Genomic DNA, 9,274 nt, shown 5'->3' on the forward strand with positions numbered 1-9,274 from the left:
CGCGGCCTCCGCCTCGGCCCTGCCATTTGGGCTGGGTGCCAAGTGCCTTTCAACCTCAGGACATGGTACACGTTTTCTTTTTTTTCTTTTTTTTTTTCTTTTTTTTTTTTAGAAAACAAGGATTAACCGAGCTTGCAGTTTGGATCTCTATAATAGGCGACCCCATGTTTCATGAAGGTCGGAGTTTTACCATTGACTCAAGCCTCCAGGACAGACTCAGTTCTCGATTCAGAAGGCCCCGAGGCAGGCACATTGCCACCCCTCAACCTGGGCCGGCTAGAGGTGGACAGACGGCAGGTGAAGATAACCATTGAGTGTGTTTATTGCTTTCAAGTATTCAGCGCATATAACCTTGATTTCCTGCCTCCAAGCTGTCCCTGGTGTTCTCAAGTCTCCATGAGCAGAGTAGCTCCGTGGGCTTCCTGTCCCCGAATGTGAGCAGACCGAGGTCACTCTGAGCTCCCTGTCCCCGAATGTGAGCAGACTGAGGCCGCTCTGAGCTCCCTGTCTCTGAATGTGAGCAGACTGAGGTTGCTCTGAACTCCCTGTCCCCAAATGTGAGCAGACTGAGGCCTCTCTGAGCTCCTTGTCCCCGAATGTGAGCAGACCGAGGTCGCTCCGTGAGCTCTCTGTCCCCAAATGTGAGCAAACCGAGGTCACTCTATGGGCTCCCTTTCCCCATTTGTGAGCAGACCGAGGTCACTCTATGGGCTCCCTGTCCCCGAATGTGAGCAGACCGAGGCAGCTGTTGTGTGCAGGCTTTCCTGGGGCTCGCTCCTGTGCGCTTGGGCTCCTGCACTGTCTCCAGCACTCACACCCCTGACCTCAGGCTCCCCAGCATGAGCTGTGTCACTCCACTCTGCAGCTCGTTGCCCTGCTCATTCCCAGGACCCCCGAGACCACCTGCCTCTGAAGAGCGAACACCGGGGGACTCTGCGTTGCAAGGGGGCTTGTGAGAAACCTGAGGCAATGACTCGTGCTCAGCACACCGAGGGACGGCAGGCGCTCCAGGGCCGAGGCGCGCACTGGGCGGTGCTAACTGGGGTGGCCAAGCGTGCCGAGGGCAGACCACGGCCAGGCAGGGACAGGCTGGTGCCTGTTCTCAATTCAAAGTCTAAGCAAATAAATCACAAACGACTGTAGACCTTCGTCTGTACAGTGGGGCGGAGGAGTCTGCGCAGGGAAAGCCATGGCCGAGCCACAGCCCTCGTCCTGAAGTCAAGGGTGTCACCCCCGAAGGCTCGCTAGGTGTCCCCCAGCAGGGGCAGAGGAGCCCTGCTGGGCCAGAGGGCAGCATTGCAAAGGCCTGCGGCCACGGGAGGAGTGAGGACTCTGAGGACCGGACAGATGACAGCCAGAGGTAGCCTGTGTCCTGTGAGCATGTCGTCCCAGCCCCCACCACTCTAACTTTCCATCCTTTGGGAAGATTGATGCAAATGAAGAATTGTTGACTTACCAGAAGGAGCTATGAATACATGAGAAATTACAGACAACGCGTAAGACCATTGTCAGCCCAGCACTGTGACTGGCCGCCACCACCCATGCTGGGAAAGAGCAGAAGCCATCTCCATCCATGGCCAGGACTGCGCCGCACGATGGACACCACCCCCGCGCTGAGCACCACGGCCAGGAATGCACCATGGCCACCACCCCCATGCTGAGCACCACGGCCAGGCCGGCGCCATGGCCACCACCCCCGCGCTGAGCACCACGGCCAGGACTGCACCATGGCCACCACCCCCGCGCTGAGCTCTACACCCAGGACTGCTGTGGCGCCGTGTCCATGTTTCTGCACTCTGCTCTACCCCGTTGCTCCCTCTAGGGACAAGTACCCTGGTCCCAGAGGGGACTTCTAAAAGGTTTATTCCTATAGCAGCTTGTCTTTCTTACCACTCTTCTTGTAGGGAGTGGCAGGTAAGGAGATGGACCCTCATAGGACTCGTGAAAAGCACCTGGGCAACGTAGCCCAAGAAGCAGCTGGCAGGTGCCAGAGCCCCGCCTCACTGCGCAGACACAGGCCCTCTCAGCTGGTGCGTGGTGCCCAGAGCAGACCGTGTTTCCCAGCCAGCCACGAGCTGCCCCGAGGCCACATGCTCACTGAGGAGTTGGGACAGAAGTGTCTTGTAGTCTCTGGGCAGCATTCTGCGAAGGGCAGCTGGCCCTTCTTCCAGCTTGGAGGTGACAGTCGGGGTCCGGGCACCACCCTGGGCAATGAGAAGAAGGGCCTCCCAAGAGGGGTAGAGGGGCTGGTGGGGCTGGCCCTGGAGGACGTGGTAGAGGAAAGCCCGGGGCCAGCGCTCCTTCCTCTGGACTAGTGATGAGGGAAGGAAGTGGTAGAGGCCGGGTTTGTGAGTTTCTTTTCCTCGCAGCCCAGCCGAACCCTAACTGGTAAAACCGTCCTGGAGGACTCATTTCTTCCTTTGGTAAGAGAGGGCACAGTGAAGCTTCTCTTCCGGCCCCTCAGACTCTGGTAGTGGTCTTCCCCAATTCCACCAGCAGCTGCTCCTCCAGGTCAGCCCAAGACAGGCCCGAGGCCTGGCCCATGGCAGCACTGCCGGTGCCCCAGGGCTTCCACCTCCGCATCTGGGAACCAAGCTCCGTCTTCCCATGGAGCTGACGGTTTCTAAGACCAGGCCCCTCAGCGTCACCAGTCCCCGGGCCCATCTGCCAAAGGGTCTCCTTTAGCAACAGGCTGTGTTTAAAGGGCACGTGTCACTAGTTAGTGACACGTTTTTCCCCAGGCTGAAACACACGTGGAAGTTAGGTTCTCAGCAAACTCCAGAGACAGTCAACTCCTCGTTAGACTAGAGCGCCAAGCGACTCAGAACCAAGGCAAAGTGCAAAGGTGGCTGGTCGCAGGGGTGCCCAGCTTCCACCTGAAAGTAGAACACACACACCCTCTCTCCCTCCCATGGCCGAGCAGGGACATGTGCTCCCTCGGGCCTGTGCCTGGTGTGGAGAATCAGCACTCCCAAGTAACAGGTGCACGGGAGCATCTCGGCTGTGTCTCCCCTAATTCTGACTTGGACCCCCAGCGATGGCCGCTTCTGAGCGTGTCCGGATTTCCTCATGGGAAGTCTGCTCTGATGCCAAGGGAGAGGTGGACTGGGGAGGGCGCGGCCCTCTCAAAAGGCAGCAGTGCAGGTAAGTGCGGTCTTCCCTGCAGGCTGCAGCAAGAGGGCCCAGGTCACCAGATCCACCTGGTGCAGGGCTCGGCCAGCAGGGGGCAGACCTGAGGCAGGTGGGGACCTCTCCCTGCCTGCCGGGTGGGTGTCGGGGGCGTTGAGAGTGAAGTCGTGACTCCCAGATGGACTTGAATCTCTATCACCCCAGCTCCTCCTGCAGAAAGGCCAGTCTGGAGCCCGTCCCTCTCGGTCTCATCTTTTCTCTTTGGAAAAGCAGGAAACCTTTGCTCCAGTGACAGCTGTTCTCCATCCCCCAGGTCTGTGCACCTGTAGGGATTCGCCTCTGCGTGCGTGCCCTGCCCTCTGTGCTTACCAAGGCGGGGTATCTGCCCGAGGCCCCATTGTCCTCCACACAATCATTTACCACCTCGCATTGTTGCTCTGTCCTTGTCCTCACTCCAACCAGGTTGTTTGCAGATGACAGTCCCGGTCACACCCTGCTGGTCTTCATTACTGGCCCTGCTTTGGAGACAGGGCTGGACACACAGTAGGCCGTGCACAAATGGTGAATGGATGCATGAATCCAAGAAAGATTCTTCAAGGGGTGACTGAGTGCAGACTGGCTTTGTCCTGGAGGGCTGTTATCGTAGGAAGCTAAGCCTTCACACGATGGCACCCATCTGTAACACGAACTCTGCTTGGATGTTCTGTGTGTAGACACTTTCCTTCCGGAGAGTCAGGCCAAGAGGTTGTGAGCCTGGACTCTGGGGCCGGACCGCGTGGGTTTGAAGGTGGCCACGCTTCCTGCTAGCATGGGAACCTGGCCTATATGCAACTACACGGTAGTAACAGAACCTACCTCGTGAGGTGTCAAAAGATAATAAAAAGCAGAAAACCAAAGACAAAGGCAACCCACGCTAAAGACAGCGCAGCGTCTGACGACAGTGTCTGAGGATCATGGAGCTTCTGACACCTAGGCCGGAGGCTTCAGGGAAGCGAGGATCTCAGGCAGCCAGGGGTTTGCAGTCCCGGGTTTTCCCTTACCCCTCCTGTGTATAAGGGCAGCGTCCCCATCGCAAAAGCCACAGCAATGCCATTTGGAACTGGAAGTGGAGCAGCCTGGGGAGCGGTGGGCCACCTTGTAACTAGAAGAGAAGCCTTGGGGTATGCACCACGCGTCTCAGTGATGTTTTCGGGAAGGGCCTGCCGTCCGTGGGTGGTGGGTAAAGTGCTGTGTTCATGAGAGTGTGAGAGGCCGAATGCCATCACTGACCAACGCCAAACTACGCTGCCAGCCAGCTCGAATGCAGATACTGAAAACAGCCGGTTTACCGAGAGGATCTGCTTCTGAAGAGCACAAGCCTCTGCTAGTTACTGGGTACCTAGACGGATATGAATTACAGTCTAATCTAGTTTATGCAAACTATTTTGCATTCTTCTGCCTCCCAGCTCTTCCCCAAAGTAAAATAAATGCAAAACAGTTCTTTTTCATGTCTTCCCTTCAGATCATCCCTACAAATGAACCAGATTAAAATGCAATATTTCCAGAATGGCGTGGAGATACAGTACCTCGGAGAGAAAGGGAAGCACGTTTTAGGAGTGTGCAAGGGTCTTGGCTCTGTGTGTCATCTGCCCACCTGCCTGCATGCCCACCTGTGTGCGCCTGCAGACCTGGTGCCAGCCACAGCTGGGCAGCCCCTGATCCTGCACAGCCCCTGATCCTGCACAGCCCCCTCTCCTCCGTATCTCAGCACAGGGGAGGAGGGCCTAGACCAAAGCAGACGAGCCTCAGGTTTCCCAGCAACCTACGACCTGGCAGGAAAATGTGAACTGCGCCCACCTGCAGTTTGGACGAAAAGCACCGTAAACCTTGCTGGTTTGCAATGGGAACTGCCACTGTGAGACCCTGGCAAAGGCTGGACGAGAACCCAGGCCAGCTGAGTCACCAGTGGCCAGAGCTGGGTGCCAGGGAGCTGAGGGTCAGAGGAGGGCAGCAGGTGGGTAGAGAAGCAGCCACTGAGTCGCCCCCTGGGGGATGCGAGAGTAGCAGACTAGAGGCTCCGGTTCCTGGCCACCACCACCCAGACAGGTCACTGTGACACAGCATTTGCAGACCTTGTCCTGATGCTAGGACAGGTGTCCCTCCTGCCCCAGGTGCCTCTTATGTGTCCCTGTTACTTGAGTTAGATTTCAAGAGAGGGTGTGTCTCTGTTTTTTCAAGTGCAGATCTTCCTGAAACACGTTTCTAACCTCACCTTGGGTCAAGAAAGCCATGAAGGCCCAGCTTTGGGGTAAGAGCACCTGACGATGTGTCTAGGGCATACACAGCTTCCAGCTGTGGGACCCTGCAGCCTCGGAGCCAGGGCACCCACTTTAAAAAAGACACCTACGGCCCCGAGAGGTCGCATAGAGGACACTGCAAGTATGAAGAGGGGGTAGAGACCATCATGTGCAAGGATGCAAAATGAGGACTTCCTACTCCAAAAAGTAAAAAATGAGGGAGGTGGGAGTGAGCCTTTCCAAGTGTGCAGAGCTGCCACGCTGGAGACGCACCAGACTCACACCGCACTCCTTCAAAGGTGAGAAGAGCTGGACAGGAGTTAGGAGGAGCTGGGTGCTGGCTCAGCTTCTGAACAATGACTTCCACAAGGTGGGGGACTCGGCCCCACCAGGTGGAAGTAACCCACTGGAGGCTGGTGGCCTGGTTCCCTGTCTGGGGGACAGGAGTTTGGACAAGAGGGCTCCAACGTGATCCCTCACACTAAACACAACGAATTCACCTGATGACGACCCATTTCTTCTTGGCTCTTGGCTAAGCCACAGAGAGTGGAAGGTGAACCCGAAGATGGTGTGTGGTGGGGTGACAAGGGGTCGTTAGATACCCAGTCCTTGTCTCACTGCCTCCGACCCTGGGCCTGTGAGACCATGCCTCCTCACAGTGGGACTTCCTCTGGTTGAGGTGAGCCGCTCAGAAGTGTCCCTTGTCATTTCTTAAGCAGACGGAAAATTCTGGAAAGGAACTTTATTTTTTTAAAGTTTCCAGGATGCACTGGTTGATGCCAGACAATTTTCCAAGGAAAAAACAAAACAAAACAAAACAAATTCAACCAACGTACTCCTGCTGGAGAGTATAAGCAGCAGGCCGGCTGGCTCCGAGAGTGTGAATGAGGTTAGCGTGGCTTCCCAGCGCCCCGGTCGGTCTGCTGTCCTGCCACCCTCCCAGAGACCTCGCTAGAACGCCAGTGAGATCAGCCCCTGTGGTCTCCTACGCCGTGGCCGCCCTCGCCATCCACACAATTAATAAAAATAATAATTAGCAAGGACAAGGGGGGAGGCTGGAGAGCCCAGCAGGGCAGTGTGTCTCCTGGACTGGCCGCTAGGAAACAGCAGACAGTGATGTCCGAAGGCTTGGTCGGGCCTGGCAGCCAGGGTGGCGAACTGTAAACCGTCACCTCCACTGAAGGTGGGATCGTCCAACTGACGATGGACCTTGCTTTAAAAAGTAACGAAAAGGGCCCTTTCTTGTCACGTTCATACTAGGTCCTCACGCGGGGCAAGGGCTCGATTCCAGACCCAGTGGGACAGGAATGCGCCCACTTCGGGTGAGCGGAGCAAGGGTTCTTTCTCTTCGGCCCCGCTGGGATCTCTGGTTTCTCCTACAGATCAGCAGCATTTCAGGAAATGACCTGTTTGCCTCTCAGACCCAAGGGCCCGTGGCGCCACTCAGAAGGACTCCCTGGGGCACGGTCAGGCATCCTCTGTGAGGGATGGCTGAGGCGCTCATCAGGTGTCCCCGGGGGCCTGTGGTGTCCCAGCCCTCCCTGCCCTGCCCCACAGTGCCGTGCTTTCTGGTTGCTTCCCACGGCAAACAGAGTCTGCCATTGAGCCATTTTCCTCTGCACTGCAATCGCCTCTGCTGCCAGGATGAGTCACCGTGCAACACGTCCCTCGTCCCCTCCACCCTGTACTTAAAATACTCTGGGGCTGGCCGAGCAGAAGCTCGCTGTGCGTGAGCACGCGTGTGCACGTGGGACCAGCAGCTCAGCCCCCAGAGCCCCCCACAGAGCAGGCTGCCTTGTGCTTGGCTGAGGGGTTCAGAGAGACAGCAGCTCGGGGTGGGTCTATCTTCTAGGCCGGGCGCTCCCTCGCACAGCCTGCCAGGTCCGGCCTTCTCTCTTGCAGGCACCTCCATTTTAGCCTCTCTGATCTTGAACAGAAGGCTCTTACTGCTGGGGTGGGTTTGCCCTGCCTCCTCTCCCAGCCCAGCTTCTGCCTGGCTGCAGATAGGACTGCTCTGTCCTATTTCCACCTGCTGTCCCCTGCCTCTGCCCCCACAGGGTCAATCTCAGCAGGCCCGGAGCCTGTCGCCCTCACCTGGACAGAGGGCCCTAGCCCCCTTTGCTCTCTGCCAATCTGCTCTCAGTAGCTTCTCTGTCCACCCACACAGAGTACTAACCTCAGGCACAACCAATCACAGGGCTCCAGAACATCCCTCTTCTCTAGCCTGCATGGAAAAAGGGATTAGAAATGGTTCTCTTCAGCCTGAGCTTTTAGAATGCCTTCCTCCTCCTCGCTGCAGAGAAGCTGGTCTCTGCACACTGCGCCCAATGGCCTTCTTAGTTCCCCACATCTGCGCACACCCGCTCTGCGCCCAGACACACATCCACCTGCCGGAGGCTCCCCTCCCTCTGGAGAACCCCACACTTTCTGCTTTCAACCTGCTGCTGGAGCACCCTTCACAGAAATGGCCTTGGAACAAAAGCCCAGCCCAGCCCAGCTCAGAGGGACAGAGTGTGCTCGAGTTACTCATTACTTGAGTTAGAGGAGGTCACCGAGCAGGAAGCACCACTGCAAGTGGCAAGCGAGGGGGAAGGTGGCTTAGAGGGTGGGGAATTAGTCAGGGTGACCTTCTAGGGGCTGATGGGAAGGCAGCATCTCAGCAGGGGGTAGGTATCAGAGTGGGAAGGTGGCAAAGTCATAGCAACAGCCCCAAGGTTAGACAAGGTCAAATGGAAACAGGGAACTATAAACTAGCTTCTTAATAGCTCTGGTGGTGAAACTAGACACTGAGCTTGACACTTTCCCACATCTCCCATTTATTCCCTGCAACAATGTATCACTCCCACTTTACAACTCAGGGAGCAGCCCAAGGACTTGCCCAAGGTCGCCCAGCAGCGGGTCAGAGTGGGAGTGCAGATCTGTCTCGCTCCCCCTGACTGCCGGGCATGGCGAGGCAGCAATTGCAGGTGGTTCTGTGACTGGCAGGAGCGGTTTGAGGGGCCCACTGAGAAATCTGGCCTCCAGGGCGGAGATCATGTTTTCCAGCAGTGATATCAGTTTGGGTGGGGACTCGAGGTTTCCAGGAAGCTGGGGGAGGCTCGGGGTGAGATGCCACATGGGAATGCAGGCAGGACCCTAGGACTTGGTCAGAGTTGGAGGGGTCTGCCTGCAGGGAAGGCACGTGGGCAAAGCTAGGGAACCAAAACTCCAGAGGGGAGGTGTCCCTCAGGAGAAGACAGCCAAGGGCAAGCAAAGGTCAATCTACTGGGCACTTGCCACACCCCTGGAGAGCTAAGTAAGATGCTTCTTTTTTAAGGGAAATAAAGGAGGGTTCTAATGAAAGCCTGTCACCCTGTGCCTCTCTCCACATGCCTTACTGCACTCTTCTCCAGGAAAAGAGAGAGAGGAAAACCAAGGCTGGGAAGGGCAGGGAGGGCCAGATGGGGTGGGCACATGAAGGGCACCACGGCCGCCCTGGGAAGCTGCCCCCTTCCCTGCTACTTCCCCCACAGGCTTCCCTCCTCACAGCGGCGTGCACTCAACATGCGCCAGCCCTTCCAGCGCCCGTCCTGCAGGAAACTCCTCCAGGAGTAATTTCTGCCTGGAGGGGGCAGGGGCTTCATCTCCACAGGTGCAGCCGCTCTGCTCCCGCTTCTCCTACCAACAGCTCTAGGCGTTTCCAATAGAAACTGCAGGGGCCAAGCAGGGGTTGGCTTCCTTCCCAACAAGCAGTTCCCAGGTTGCCCCTGACAACCCTGAAGTGCCCCCCCAGAGGCTGGGTGGATAGGTGGCTGCTTCTCCCTTGAATTTCAGGAATTTTCAGGTTTGCCCAGATCCTGCAGGTTAGCCTTGGGAAAGATTAGTGGGCA

At 57.0% G+C, this 9,274-nt stretch overlaps 1 long non-coding RNA gene across 1 annotated transcript; it reads right to left on the reverse strand.

Moving 5' to 3' along the window:
• Positions 1–6,274: 6,274 nt before the first annotated feature.
• Positions 6,275–7,865, reverse strand: LOC106734726 (uncharacterized). The gene is made up of 3 exons (XR_001370269.2): positions 7,844–7,865; positions 7,582–7,629; positions 6,275–6,781 (listed from the first exon to the last, which is right to left on the reverse strand). It is a non-coding gene; the product is annotated as an uncharacterized LOC106734726 (long non-coding RNA).
• Positions 7,866–9,274: the final 1,409 nt, after the last annotated feature.

The sequence above is a fragment of the Tupaia chinensis genome, unplaced genomic scaffold, assembly GCF_000334495.1.
Source record: "Tupaia chinensis unplaced genomic scaffold, TupChi_1.0 Scaffold000198_1, whole genome shotgun sequence".
NCBI classification, from domain to species: Eukaryota; Metazoa; Chordata; class Mammalia; order Scandentia; family Tupaiidae; genus Tupaia; species Tupaia belangeri.